General features: G+C 43.7%; 1 protein-coding gene across 5 annotated transcripts in view; it reads left to right on the top strand.

Annotated features, from left to right (window-relative positions):
- Positions 1 to 13977, top strand: part of ppp2r5eb (protein phosphatase 2, regulatory subunit B', epsilon isoform b) — a 47679-nt gene that overhangs the window by 18582 nt on the left and 15120 nt on the right. The gene's annotated exons all lie outside the window — the stretch shown is intronic.

Consider the following 13977-nt stretch of genomic DNA (forward strand, 5'->3'; position numbering starts at 1 on the left):
AGTGCCAGTATAGTTTGTGTGTGTGTGTGTGTGTGTGTGTGTGGGGGCGCGCACGCTACTTCACACAGGAGCGTGGAGTGTTATAGTTAGCCTGTGCTGTCAAGGGCTGCCGCTGCCGCCGCTCGGCCCGCTGGTATGTCTGTGTGAGGCAAGCGGAAAGGTGGACTTATAAATGGACTGGAGACGGTAACTGAAGACAAGCGCTGTTACTGGCCGAGAGAGGAGAATGGAAAGTTCACCGGTGAAAATAGTGCGTTTCTCCTTTGGATTCCAGTTGGAAGAATGTCACCGGGTTTGTAGCGGGGCGAGTGTTGACATTACAGGAGAGTGGATCCAGTTCATAGCAGTGGATTTGAGCACGTGTTGAGAGAGGACATGGCTTTCCTCTGACACAACACTCACACACACACACACACACACATGAGTTGACCGCGGCTGACTGACACGCACACAGACGGATAACTTGGCTGTTGTGTAAGGAAAGCATAGCAGGAGAGAGTGGTGAGTTATGGGCCGGGGTGCAGGACAGGTGTCTGTTCTGGCGGTGTTGTTGTGTTTGGTGTGCTGCTGCTCCTGGCTGGAGGAATGCCTGCTATGTGCGTCCTGCGAGCGCCCGGCCCTCACCTGGGCCCGTGAACACCGCCTTTGTGCGAATCGTCCCAGATATTACTGCTGCTGCCTACGTTTTACATTTACACTTCAGGTATTTAGCTGATGTGACTTGTGTCTTATTCAAGGAAACTGACATGACACATCGGCTGTCACAGGGCTTGAACCTGTGACCTTTCAGCTATGGCAGGGTCTCTCCAACACAAGGCCAGCCTGCCAACCTGCGTACTGAGGACTCAAAACGCCAAGGAGTTTCTGGATTCAGAAGATCGTGGCAAACTAAGTGAAAATAATTATTTTGGTTGCAAAGAGGATGAAAGAAAACTTCAAACGTTTCAGCCTTCAAGCTATTCTTGGAGTCGATCTCTGCTCGCCCAAAGACATGCGGGTGGAAATTTAACTATTTGGACAGCGATCTAAAGATTTTTTTTTTCTTTGCCCAATCCATGATGCCATACATATTTCACATCCAACATAAGACAAAAGAACAGACAGCTGTTGATTACAGATCTTCATTGGCATCTATGTTAAACCATGTTGAAATAACAACATAAATCAGACCAACTTAAGCTCACTGCTACACATTAATAGCATTTGATTCTTGTACTTTGCAACCTATTGGGTTGCAAAGTATTATTACTTCTATTGGGTTTTGGTGTGTGAGGAGGTGTGATTTGTTGAAGGTGCTTTGGCGTTGTTGCTTAATGAAAGAAGGAGCTCCAAGGCACTGTTCAGGCAAAATTGTAAAAAGTATTTAGCTAGTTCAAAAGAACATATCAAAAGCAACTCCAGTGCATCCTGGCCATGCTGTGGCCTTCAGGGAGTAGCACACCAAACTTCACGAGGAACATTCATGCAGTTTGAAGAAGAAGAAGCTTGATCATTGATGCTTTCTTCATTCTAAAACTTGGGTCTCAGTGCAGTGTCGGTCCTTGAGTGTTTGCTGTCATGAGGAACTCGCTTGACTCTCCTATTCTGTCTTCTGTCTCCTGTATTCTGTCTCAGGTAAGACACAATACACCACAGCAGCGGCACACAGGAAATACCTGTGACACCTTGTTAGCTAAACGCTGGAGTGACTGCGCCCTGAGCCTCCACACCTCCAGTGTGTCTGCAGCCTGTCTGCCTGTATTGTTAGCTCCAGTAGCGGGAGCAAAGTTTACCCTGGACGACTGGATGTGTTAATGATTGACAGGAGCCTGGCGCCTCACAGGGAGCCTATATGAGACCTGAGAACATGGAGATATGGGAACGGGTAGGTTGCATCGGGGTCACGAATATGTATTTATATGTTTGAGTTTTTCCATTACACAAGTACCGGGCTGTTGCCTGTACTGAGCCAATATGTGTTTGGTACAGTATCAGTACCGTGCGCCATGCATACTGGGACTACAATTATATAACAGACTATCAGTACTGTGCTGTTCTAGGCATACTATAGGTATGGACTGTCCGTACGATGCTGTAAGAGTTGTGCACGACCCTTGCGGTGTTTTCACAATACTAGAGTTTGGCTTCAATACAATACTGGGTTTAATATCTAAAAATTAAAATCTACTACGATACAAGAAAAAACATCCAGCTATGTGCTACCATGCTTGACTTGGACAGCTTTCGGTTGGGTGTCCATCTTTATCGGCTCAGTAAGCGAAATACACATTTCATTCCTGGCACCAGTTTTGTCAACCAGTTCAGGTACACCACGTTTTACATAGTTTAAGACATGGTGGACTGACTGTGTTGCCATGGTTTCAGCTGTTTTCAATCCTGTCCTCCTCCTCCTCCTTCATTTAACCATTCCAGTTCGCAAGTTTACATCCTCTATAGGTGACATCGAAAAGGAATTACAACTTGCAGAACACAATTGCTGAAAGTCCTCAACTTTTATAAAATTCAGCATTGAATTCAATAATTTCGCAATGGTCTCAAAGTAGTAAACCTAGAGCGCAAACCTCTGCCAGTGCTGAACAATTCTCCAACTTGCAAAGCTGCAGCCTCAATAAGCCTCAGTTTGTTTATCGTTTGTCTCCCGGGTTTGATTTTCTGAGAAGATGGCACGTGAATGCAATGCTGTTAAAAACGGATAATTGTCTGGCAGAAATCCCAGATCCTGATCATCACCAAAATCTAATCAACCTGGCCCACGGGCTTTCTGTCCATCAAATTTCATCCAAACCCGTTAGTTACTTTTTGAGACATCTTGCTTACAGACAGACGGGTGAAAACAACCTCCTTCTAACTTTGTTGGCTCAGGTAAACATGTAAGGGAGACTTTACCCCAGCACACTTAGCAAAACTAAACCAAACCAAGCTTTGCATCATGCTATGCATAAGGCAGAGTATGCTGCTGCACTGGAACAACCATATTTGCGTACGTGTGTGTGTGCATGTGAATGTCAACCCGGCTGCCTGTGAGACTTTCCTCCATATCAGCTTCATGACTGTTGACCAGTTGGTCTTGTGCCAGTTTCCTGTGGAGATTTGCACAGACAGCTAATGCCATGTTGTGGGGTCTCTGTCTTCATAGTTTGACTAGCAAACAGAACAGATGTTATGACTGTCGGCCTGCATCAACTCCTCACTGTAATCCTTTATGTAATGTTTAACCTCAGTGGCCTATAGGCTTTGTAGTGGCAGTACTGATGCTATGCAGCTGAACAGGAAATAAGAGGCACAGTTGCCGTTCCGATTGAGGCGCTTACATGCACAGTATCCGTTTAGTGTTCTTAAGCGTTGTTGCAGAAGAAGAAGAGGTTTGAATAATGGATGGGGGTGTTCGAACATAACATCATGGTGCGACTGTGTTTCATCTCTCCCATGTAAATAAAATCAATTTCTCCCTCACAGAGCTTCATAGTTTTAGGCTTGGCCATGTATGCAAGTTGGAACCACCAGCCGCCACCATCCAGGTGCTAGTGCATTTTAGAAAAGACCAAAGATTTGGCGGTGCTACTTGGTACCAAAAAATGGCAGAAAGAAATCGGCTCATTTGAATGGAAACATGTTGGAGTTTGTCTCTGGCTGGTCTGCTCTGCCACCTACTTTGGCAGGTGACCAACCTTCATTTGGAGGCCGTGGTAGTTAGTGGGTAAAGTAGTGAAAGTGGCTGGTGGATGTTGAAATTGTCCACACACTTGGGCGGTGGATAAAAACTAAAATTTCTTGCCCTCCTTATGCCATTAACATTAGTGTAACTTGGGGTTCAATCAGCTGTTAAAACAGGAGTAAAGCATAGAGATGTGCATGTTTTCATCATGGATCTCTAACGCTCACATATGTACATGAACCTGTTGTCATGTCCTGCAAAAAACCTGTTACTCCTATTGGTGGTTGTGTTTTTTTTGTTTTCCTCACATAGGGGAAAGTAAGCAAAACAAAACAGTTGATGGGGCATCCTGAGGTCAAGCAGAACCATTGAAAACACATTGTAAAGTTTCAGAAAACAATGGACACTACTGGAAAAAACAAACATTTTTCTCAGTTCCTTACAAGTTGACTTTGTGGAGATGAGGAGTTCCTGCAGGATGCCAGTATGAGTCAGACGATCCTTTGGTCAGTTTTATTTTATGCGTTACTTTTGATGTGTTTAACAACTGCTCTTATTCAGAGTGACTCAGAGAATCAGTGTAAAAAGCTTAGAGTGGCAGTAATACAACCAACATTGGGTTGGCTGGATGCTAGAGGTTGGAGAAGCGGACTTGTGTCAAGAGGCAACCGGTTTAAATCCCCAGACTGGGTTCCTCAAAAACTGCTGCTGAAGTGTCCTTGAGCAAGGTGCTTAAAGACCCCATGAAACGGCATCTTTACTTGGGACGGGTTGGTTCAAAAGTCTAAACCACTGGAATATCAGTCAGGTAGAGAAAGGCAGTTTTTATTTACGCATTTTATTGGTGCAGCATGAGGTCACCATTAAAGATAATCTGTTTGCCAGGTAGTAAAAGTAATGGGAGTTCATGTCATGGGGACTTGAACACACCTGATTGCACCTGAACTGCTCAGTGACCAGCAGTAAAAGACTGGCTGTACTGGGCAGCTCCCAGTGTGAATGTGTGGTTCTGTATGAATGTGAAGCAGGGTGTGGCTGAGAAAAGAGCATTCCCTGGATAATTAAAGGTTAATTACATGACAACAACAGCGAGGAGTGCAAAGGTCAAAGCCACAGCGCCTTGACATTGCCTCATCAATAATGCTGCATGTCTAATTGTTCTACTAATGTACAGTCTGCCTCAACACAGTGTGTGTTTGTGCTTGCTGTTTGCGATGGTGGAGACCCGTGTGTGTGTGTGTGTGTGTGTGTGTGTGTACATACATAATATCCCAGCACAACGTACATAATATCCTACATATTGACCTTCAGGCCGTGGTCCAGTCACCTGCTGAGTCCATCTGTTGGAGCTGCTCACTCTCTCTCCTGCCGTAACCCAAGCCCGATCGCCCGGTCACACACACACTCACTGCTTTTAGAGACAAGGGGCTTTCCCCTGATACTGGCAAGCTGGCAAGCTGGCTGTGTGTGTGTGTGTGTGTGTGTGTGTGTGTTGACTGCTCTTAAGAGTGCATCAACTTGTCACCCTACACCTTCCTTTGCTTCCTTTCCTAGACTTGTGTTTCTAATAAAGTCACCGTGGTGCTCGTTGCAAAACGGCATCACCTATGAATAGTCAATACAGCCGTAAAGCAAATTCCACAGACAATTCATTTTTGTGTGTGTGTATGTGCAGGCCATTCACCAGCCACTCTACCGACATTTGATTTTTACACTACAATTGGACTTTTCAAATCAAGAGTTGTTGACCAAAATGCTTCATTTACCTGAAACTGATCATTCAGTGCCTCAAAAATCTAGAGGATTCAGTCTCTAAAGTTACCTGCTATCCTACATTTTTTTTTTAACGCTAAAAAAGGCCAAACAGTTCATTAATGGCTGTTGTGAACTTTTGAATTGAAATATTTCAGCTTCCAAAATGTTCCTCCATGACTTTTCCCCAACCCCGACCAGTGTTGCGAGATTCTCAAAATCATGCAAGAAGACAGTAGTTGTAGTTATATTTACCTCCTTCAGTCGATGACTTTTTGGACTTCTCTTAGTCCCCCACAATCTAATGCTACCAATCATTTTGTGTAGGTGGATACGGTGGAAATCACATTTTGGAACGAACTTCCAAAGACGGTTGGTTACCTGCCAAAGTGTCTGGTGGGGTGGACAAGCTTACCGGCTGGAGCTAAAATTTACCAGCATTTTACCAAATTTGTACCCGTTTTTGGCCAGTGGCAGGTTTTAATTTGCTCCACTGGATATGAACTGTGTGAAGCGGCCCAAAGCCTCAGATTGTGGTCTTGAGAACGGGGGACTGGCCAGAGTGTCCAGCTGAGTTACTCTCAGTGGGATTTCAACTCATTGTGTCAGTTAGTTTTACAATCACTTGACTCCGGCACTGCTCCACGCTGCCCTATAGAGAACAGCTAAACTGTGATCTTGTCTGTATTTGTAATATCAGTGTCTCTTGTGCTTTTGGCTCTGGTTTTAGTGATCTTACTATAGTGCTTCCTTGGGATTTTCTCGTAGCAGAAGTGTTGGGGGGGAGTTGGGTTCAGTCGTCCCGCTCTTATCCCCACTGTCAGTTTCAGAACCTGTCGCTGGTTTAAAATGACTCTTACTGTCATTAACTTTAATTTATCCAGGGAAGGTTTGCTGAGCACGCATGCACTTCTTCAATAACGCCCTGCTTCACATTCAGTTTTACACATCCACACTGGGAGCCACCCAGGACAACCACAGTCTCCTGTCGGTCGCTGAATAGCCCCACTGAAGCAGCTAAGCCGTCGGGGTGCCTTGCTCATGGGCACCTAGACAGCAGCTGTCAAGGGAAGGGAGACCAATTTTCAGAAGAAGGCTTCTGGGCTTTGAACCAGCAACCTTTCAGTCCCAGTTCCTGTTTCTCTAACCTCTATGGTCTTCACTGTCACCTAAGTGTTAAGGCTGAACGATTTTGAAAAAATATCTAATTGCGATTATTTTGACTAATATTGCAATTGCAATATTAGAGGGAATGATAATTTTTACATCATTATTCTCATTTTCATTGAAAAACGTATTAAAATGATTATGGTGTGATTTTTGCGGGGATCTGTACCAAACAAAGATGTTTTCTTAAGTCGGTAGAATATGATGTGTAGGCCAGGACATCTCTGCAGCACAACAATATTTAATTTAAAATGGTATTTTGACACACATTTAGCCTTTAACAAATATTGCACCTCCTGCGATTTGAAAATTGCAGTAGGCTGATTTTGATAAAATTTCAATTAATTGTTCAGCCCTACTGAGTGTCCGGTCTCTAAAAGAGTTCTGGTCCTATACAGATTACACAGTGAAGGCAGTGTGTGTTTCATTTTAGGACAAAACCTAGGAAAGTAAGTTTTATTTGTCCTCTGACCATGGTGGTTGGCATCTCAAAATTCAGCTGACAGTTTCACTATTTTAATGGCCAAATAGAGTTTTAGAGCTGGGCAGGACTTCCAGATGATGGTTGGTTAAGCAGCAAGTTAGACAAACCATGTGAGCTACTTGTAATCCATGAACCATGTGTATCAGTATTTACTATGAAACTCTAACATTTCAGTTTGTATCTGCACCAGTGCCATCAAGCCAAATTTCTGCATAGCTGTTGTACTTAATGATTTTGAAACACAGAGGACATCTTGGCAGTTAACCAGCCATCATCTGGAGGCTCTTTTCTGTTCTAGAAATCATATTTGCCTGGTAAAATAATGAAGGTGGCTGATGTATTGTGGGATGAAAATGTTAGTTTCCTGCCTGCATCTCTTAAAAAGTCAACTGTTCTGCTGCCAGGAGCAACGTAATTGTTTTCCCATTATATTCCCTATATTTGTGACATCCCACTAGATATCTTGAAAAGATGTAAAAGGATACTAAAACAACTGAGATCTAAGGAGTTTCTTTCTCCCGGGACACGGATGCGTCTACGCCGGCTCCTGGCTGCATCCTGACCCTGTGTTCAATAGGTTGACGCGGTTATGTAATTAGCCTAACTTGGAGGAGTTCCTGCGGTGAGCCATCCGACTGCTTTCTCTCTCTCTCGCTGCGAGACGCTAAGCTTTTTTTCCACCATTAATTAAGCAGCAGTGACTTCTCTCTTCCTCTGCCAAGGGAGCCCAGATGAGAGTTCCTCCACAGCGGAGAGACAGACCAGGCAGGGAGGAAGGAGAAGGCCAGGCTGAGGCCGAAGCCGGAGCAGAGCATTAGTCTTCCCGCAGGCCGGGGCCCGCACTCATAAAGTATCTCAGAATAGTCGTGTTGATACGAGACCAGTTTGCCTCATAAGAACCAGTGACGCTTGATGGTTCTGTGACCTGGTCTGACCTGTCCTCCTGGATCCCTACTCTTTATCAGAGCACAAAAGCTACACTTTTTAATGTAAATATAAACCCGTCTTATATGTATTTTCCTACAAAGTGCTAGAGCTTTCAGACGCACAGTTATCATGATAAGCGAGAAGTAATTTGCTGTTATTTAATAGCTTCCTTGTTTTTGTTGATGTGTTTACATCTTGGTGCAAGTGGCATTATTCTCAGTGTTAGCTGAAAATCCACACAGCGCGCATCCTTTCCCATCATAATTGGACATGTACCTTTTATTGATTGGAGACTACCACCTCCATGACCTTTTTGACGTGAGAATATTTGATTAACTGATCAGATTTACGAGTTTATCATGTCACTCAACTCCTGATTGTTGGGTTTTCTGTTGTGTTCTTTTCTCTGTCCCCAGGACAAATTTCCGTTTCATTCAATCAGACACGCAAAGTTTTTCTGATTTGATTGATGATTTGTGTGCAGGTTTTTCTGTTGATGATTTTGTAATAGGCAAAGCACTGTGGGCATCACCGGTAAGAACTAAAACTCTACTCTATATCGAGGAAAGCACAAAAATTAATGTGATCTAGATCTCAGCTTTTTTATGCCGTTTGAAATCGGGGGTAGCAGAGCTGAGACTGAGCCCAGGAGCCAAACCTGGACAGAAAATGTATGTGAAAATGCCTCAAATATTTGAGCTACATGATGTGTGCCTGGATAAGCTCGCCAGGCATTTGAATAGTTTCCAAAGAGGAAATGTCAACTGTAAGGTAGAGCAGAGGGGGGCAGCGGTAGAGCAGGGGGTTGCCCAAATAAATAAACTCTAGACTAGACACCTCCATTTGATAAAGGTTTTGTCCCAGGTTGTTTCTGGTCTGTCTCTGCTGTAGGTGGGGAGATAACAGTGGGGAGATCAGACTCTCCCACTGCTAACTTCTAATGAATAAAATGACCATAAACCATAAACGAACTGCAGCAGATATCGCGTGGAGCTGGTTGTATTATTTTGAATGTAACTAATAATTTACATTTTTATCACCTCGGACTTCCGACACCGGTGGATTCGCTGCAGTGTTTGTCGCCTCTGTTGACAATTTGTGATGCCAAGTGGGAGCCTGCAAAATATTCCCACGTCCAACTTTTAATTACCGCTGGGAGGCTGACGTGAACGGGTTTTCTTGGCAGCTCATACGTGACGGTGTGAACACGGTATTCAGGAGGCAGCAGCATGGAGCCCATAGTATGGTACAACCTCACCAAACTTTTCTAATGTGCTTGGTCAGTGCGTGGTTTTGGCTGCTGTGTTGGTCACATAACAGTTTTCTCTTACAAACAATTACACCATTAATACCTTAATAAAACTACATCCAATTCTGCCATTTTTATTGTTGTTGTGGCCCTTTGTAATTCGCTGGATGCAGAGAGGCACGGAAATGTATACACACACTCCTCGTACTGTAATGTGCTGTGGATAAAGGCATCGACCAAATGGCATACGTCAGCATGTTTTCACTGTAATGGACGGCTGCCGTTGTGTAGCAGGCAGGAAACATGTTTCATGACAAAGCGACAACATGGATAATCTTATAGGAGCTGTAGGAAAATAACCCATAGATCATATAGAAACCCACTGGAAAGGGATTATGAAATGTAATCATGGATGGGTTGCAGTTGAGAAAAAACAACTGAAAGGTTTATTTTGTTTATATTTGCCGGACGACTGTTTGCATGTGTAAGGCTGCCATGTCATGCTTAGGGCTGCTCTTTGTGCTGATATATGGGCTTAGTTGAGATGGTGTGTGTGTGTATAATGTGTGTGTGTGTGTGTCCACTCCAGGGTTCTTCCACGCTGATGTGTGTGAAGGGTAGTTTCTGGGTTATTCTAGGCTGCAGACACACACGCATACACACGCACTCTCACATTCTCAAACACACACACTGTCACACACCGTTTGATACACACAGCCACAGAGGAACAAAGTCTCTCTCTCTCTCTCTGTCTCTCTCTCTCTCCTCCTCTGCATTCATACTCATACTCGTTCTCTCTCACCCTGCTCCAAGCCTGTTAGCTGTGCTCTCTCTGTGTCTCTGTAGAGGGATTACTGTGTCCTGTGTGTGTGATTATCTGTCTATTAATAGCTTCCTTTAAGGCCATTCACATGCTCCTATAGAGGCAGAGCGGCCCCGGGCTCCGCCACACAACGCCACCAGCAACCAGTAATTACATTAACTGTACTGAAAGGAAGGGACAGGGGCCAGCACACACACAAACATACATACACATGCATGTGCAGCATGTATACACACACAAAACAAGCATGCACACATAGAGTGTACTGTATACCAACTATAGTCATATATGCATACTGTATGGACATGTATACACCAGATAAGCATGCATGTACACACATGCACAAGATAAGTGTGCACATATATGGGCAGGCATGCATGCACAAAAACACACACACACACACTTAGCTTTATGTATGTACATACTGTACACACCAGATAAGCATGCACATGTATTTACAGGCACACACACACGCACACACACACACACACACACACAAGACAAGTGTGCACTCATAAGGGCAAGAGTGCATGCACACACACAAATGCGAGCACACAGACACACACACACAGGCAAAACAAGTGTGCACAGACAATTACCAGTATGCATTCAGACAGATAGAGAAGGCTGCACACGTGAGGGCAAGCATGCATGCACACACACGCATGACAATCATTAAGGCACATACACACGCACACACACACACACACACACACACACACACACACACACACACACACACACACACACACAAGCGTGCAGACCGTTTCCTACAGGAGAGTCATTGTACCAGATACCAGTGGACTAACCATACATTTCCTTTTGATTAGTCGGATTTGCCGCTCGGCTTCCTGATGCGTCCGGGTGTGAATAAACACGGATCTGTGCGTCATGTCGTCTTATCTCGACCCCTCAGGGTTGTGGGAAATTCCTCGCAGTCATCAACCATCAGTCAAACGCTGGTAGATTTCTGGCTGTGGCTGGAATGTGTGTGTCTGCGCTACCAGCCTGTTTGGCAGGTAACCAACCATCATTAAGGCCTCCTGTTCCACTCTGAAAATCTAGCTGGTTTAACCAAGAGGTTAATTTCATGCCCTCGTTCTGATCTTTTACATTCAGGCTTTTAGCTGATGTTCCTGTCCAGAGCGACTTCAGATGAGTGAGCAGGAAAGCGGTGCAGTATCTTGCTCAGGGACACTTTGACAGGCTGCTGTTTAGAGCTTAAAAAAAAAAATTGCAATTAAGCAATAAACTTATGCAATTTCCAAATCGCAGAGGCTGCAATTAATTGCTTAAGAGAGAGGGACGTCTAAAATTGACAAGGTGTTTCTGAACAAGGTGTTTCAGAGCTGCAGGTAATCTTTGGTCCATGAATCAAATTTGTACAATATTGGTGAAAACCTTTTATCATACTCAAACTCAGTAAATCCTGCACACTGACAACTATTTTTTTATTTAAAACAAAATCAAAATCTGTTCAAAAACATGTATGACAAGAAAAAAAAATTAAATCATCAATGTCAAATAATCAAAATTAGAGTTTTTGTCAATATCTTCCAGCCCTTATGCTGTTGGAATTGAATCTGTGACCTTTCCGTAATGGGACGGTTCCTCTGACCGTGAAGCCGCCCTGCTGCCCTGGTCGACATTCAATTTTTAGGAATTTAGAGCGCTCACTCAGCATATAACACACAGTTTAATTAGGAGCTTGTTTTGTCTGGTTGGCTGGTAAAACAATGAGGTACAATCACATCCAATATGGACTCCAGTTGGTTTTCCATCCTGGTTGCATATCATGTAACATCTCATTTGGGAAAAAACACTGCAGCGCTCAATCTAATTTTGATAAAAGTCAAAGAGGAAAACGTCATGCGTTTGCCCTAATAATGAATGAAATGAGTATTCTGGAAGAGAGCGCTGAGCTGCTGGTCCTTCCACCCCACTAAGTTTCTAGAGCGGGGATTAAACCCAGCAGAGTCCAGGACTCCTGCCAGTCAATCAGTGTTTGGGTTTGTTTGGGACTGACCTGGTTGGACGCGGCCTCACTGAGCTGAGTGGAAGCAGGAGGCCAGCGGGTCGTGAGTAAGTAGTGGCATTTGGAACAAAACAGCTTCAGTATAATCAAGTTAATACTCTTGATGAGATCGGGCGAGCTTTGTTGGCCCGGACGGGAAACTTCACTTTCTCATCCAGCGGTCGGAGCTGCAAGAGGATTTCAAGAATTTAACCGGTCACTTTGACCGGCCAAATTGCTTTTTGGTATAGAAGAAGACACGGACTGTTACAGGGTTCCCACAGGTCCGGGAAATCTTTTGAAAGTTTGAGAAAAACAATTAAGGCCTCAAAGGTATAATAAGTAAATGAATGGATGGCTTTAAAAGTACTTGATTTTTCAAATTAAAATAGAGCACCCAACTTTGTCAATATGCCTCAGCTCTCTAGATCTCTCTCCATCCTCGCATGAACACTTTACATCCTGAGGAAAACTGTAATGGATATCTGCAGTTTTAAAATGAATAATTTCACCAGGATTTCTTGACATGATCAATAAAAAAACGAGGCCTCTATGATGTCTACTTTTGATCAATGTCGTGTCTTTCCCCAAAACATGCCAGCCATGAGCCCTTCTCGCCAAACAAGACCTTGAAAGTAATTGAAAAGTTCTTGAGTTTGATGCCAAATTAAGTGTGGGAACCCTGCTGTGAACCGCCAAAGCTTTTGGTTCAATTGGCAAACTTACCAAGAGCAAACAGATTTTAGCAGCATTCGGCTGGTGGCTGGGGATAATTTCCCACCATGCTTTGTACCTAAAGCACATTATTGAAATCACAGCCTACAAACAGCAAAAGTTTGGAGCTGGACTTGGATGAGAAGGGTGTTAAGTAGTATTAGCTTCTCTTTCTGGCCCGAGGCTTTCCCGCCAAACTTTTAGGCAAAGAGGGTGAAGCTTTCCTCCATTCCCAGTGGACACATAGATACACACACACATATGGATGCAGTCATTCATACACTCATACATACACACGTAAATATGCATATACAATTTCATGCACGGATACACGTACACACCTACATTCACACCCAGTGTCTGAAATGAGCATTCTGACTCACCTGCCCAGAGCTGGTAAATGATAAAATGTATCTGCCAAGTGTAATTTTTACCAGTCAAAATGATAAATATACAAATACAAAAAAATACAGATTAAGAGCGCTACTTGGTGCCAGAAATGTCCATGGCAGAAACAGATGCCCTTTGGAATGGGTTCTACAAGAATGTATTAAAAACCAAAGAGGGTCTGAAGCACTCTGTTGTGAGGAACAAAAGTTAAAAGCCTTTATTTCACATTGGAAATGGAATAGTTGCAACCTGACTGATGTGTTTCAGCTTCAACGAGCCTTCATCAGGGTGTGGACCCTCTGATTTGACATATTTCCTGTTGAAACAGGATGTTGGGGGCGGGACATAGCGTGGGGGAGGGATCATTCAAAAGTGGCCGACGGTGTCAACCAATGAGAGATCAGTTAGGGAGAGAAAGTCAGTTTTATTTGATCTGTGATGTTTTTTTTGTGCGTCTTCTGGTACAACATGAACCACTAAAAATATGAAGTAAAAGTAATGGGATTTTGATATAAAAATGCAATGGCATTTATTGTGAAATAGGTGTTTGTTATGATATGGGAAATTATCTACCAAGGTGAAGTTCATTGTGACTTTAAAACTTCACTCACTCAGCGGATCTGGTTTGTAAGTTATCATGAACTGCAACAGAAATTAAAAATTCCAACAAAGCAGTTTGAAGAGTAATTTCGGACCCTGTTCACACTTTGATACACACACACACGCATACACACCATACACACTTCTGAGTGCCACTGGTCTGCCGCCTTCAGGACAGCTTATCCCTTGCATAATAACGGGC

The sequence above is a fragment of the Centroberyx gerrardi genome, chromosome 17 (assembly GCF_048128805.1).
Source record: "Centroberyx gerrardi isolate f3 chromosome 17, fCenGer3.hap1.cur.20231027, whole genome shotgun sequence".
Taxonomy (NCBI): Eukaryota; Metazoa; Chordata; class Actinopteri; order Beryciformes; family Berycidae; genus Centroberyx; species Centroberyx gerrardi.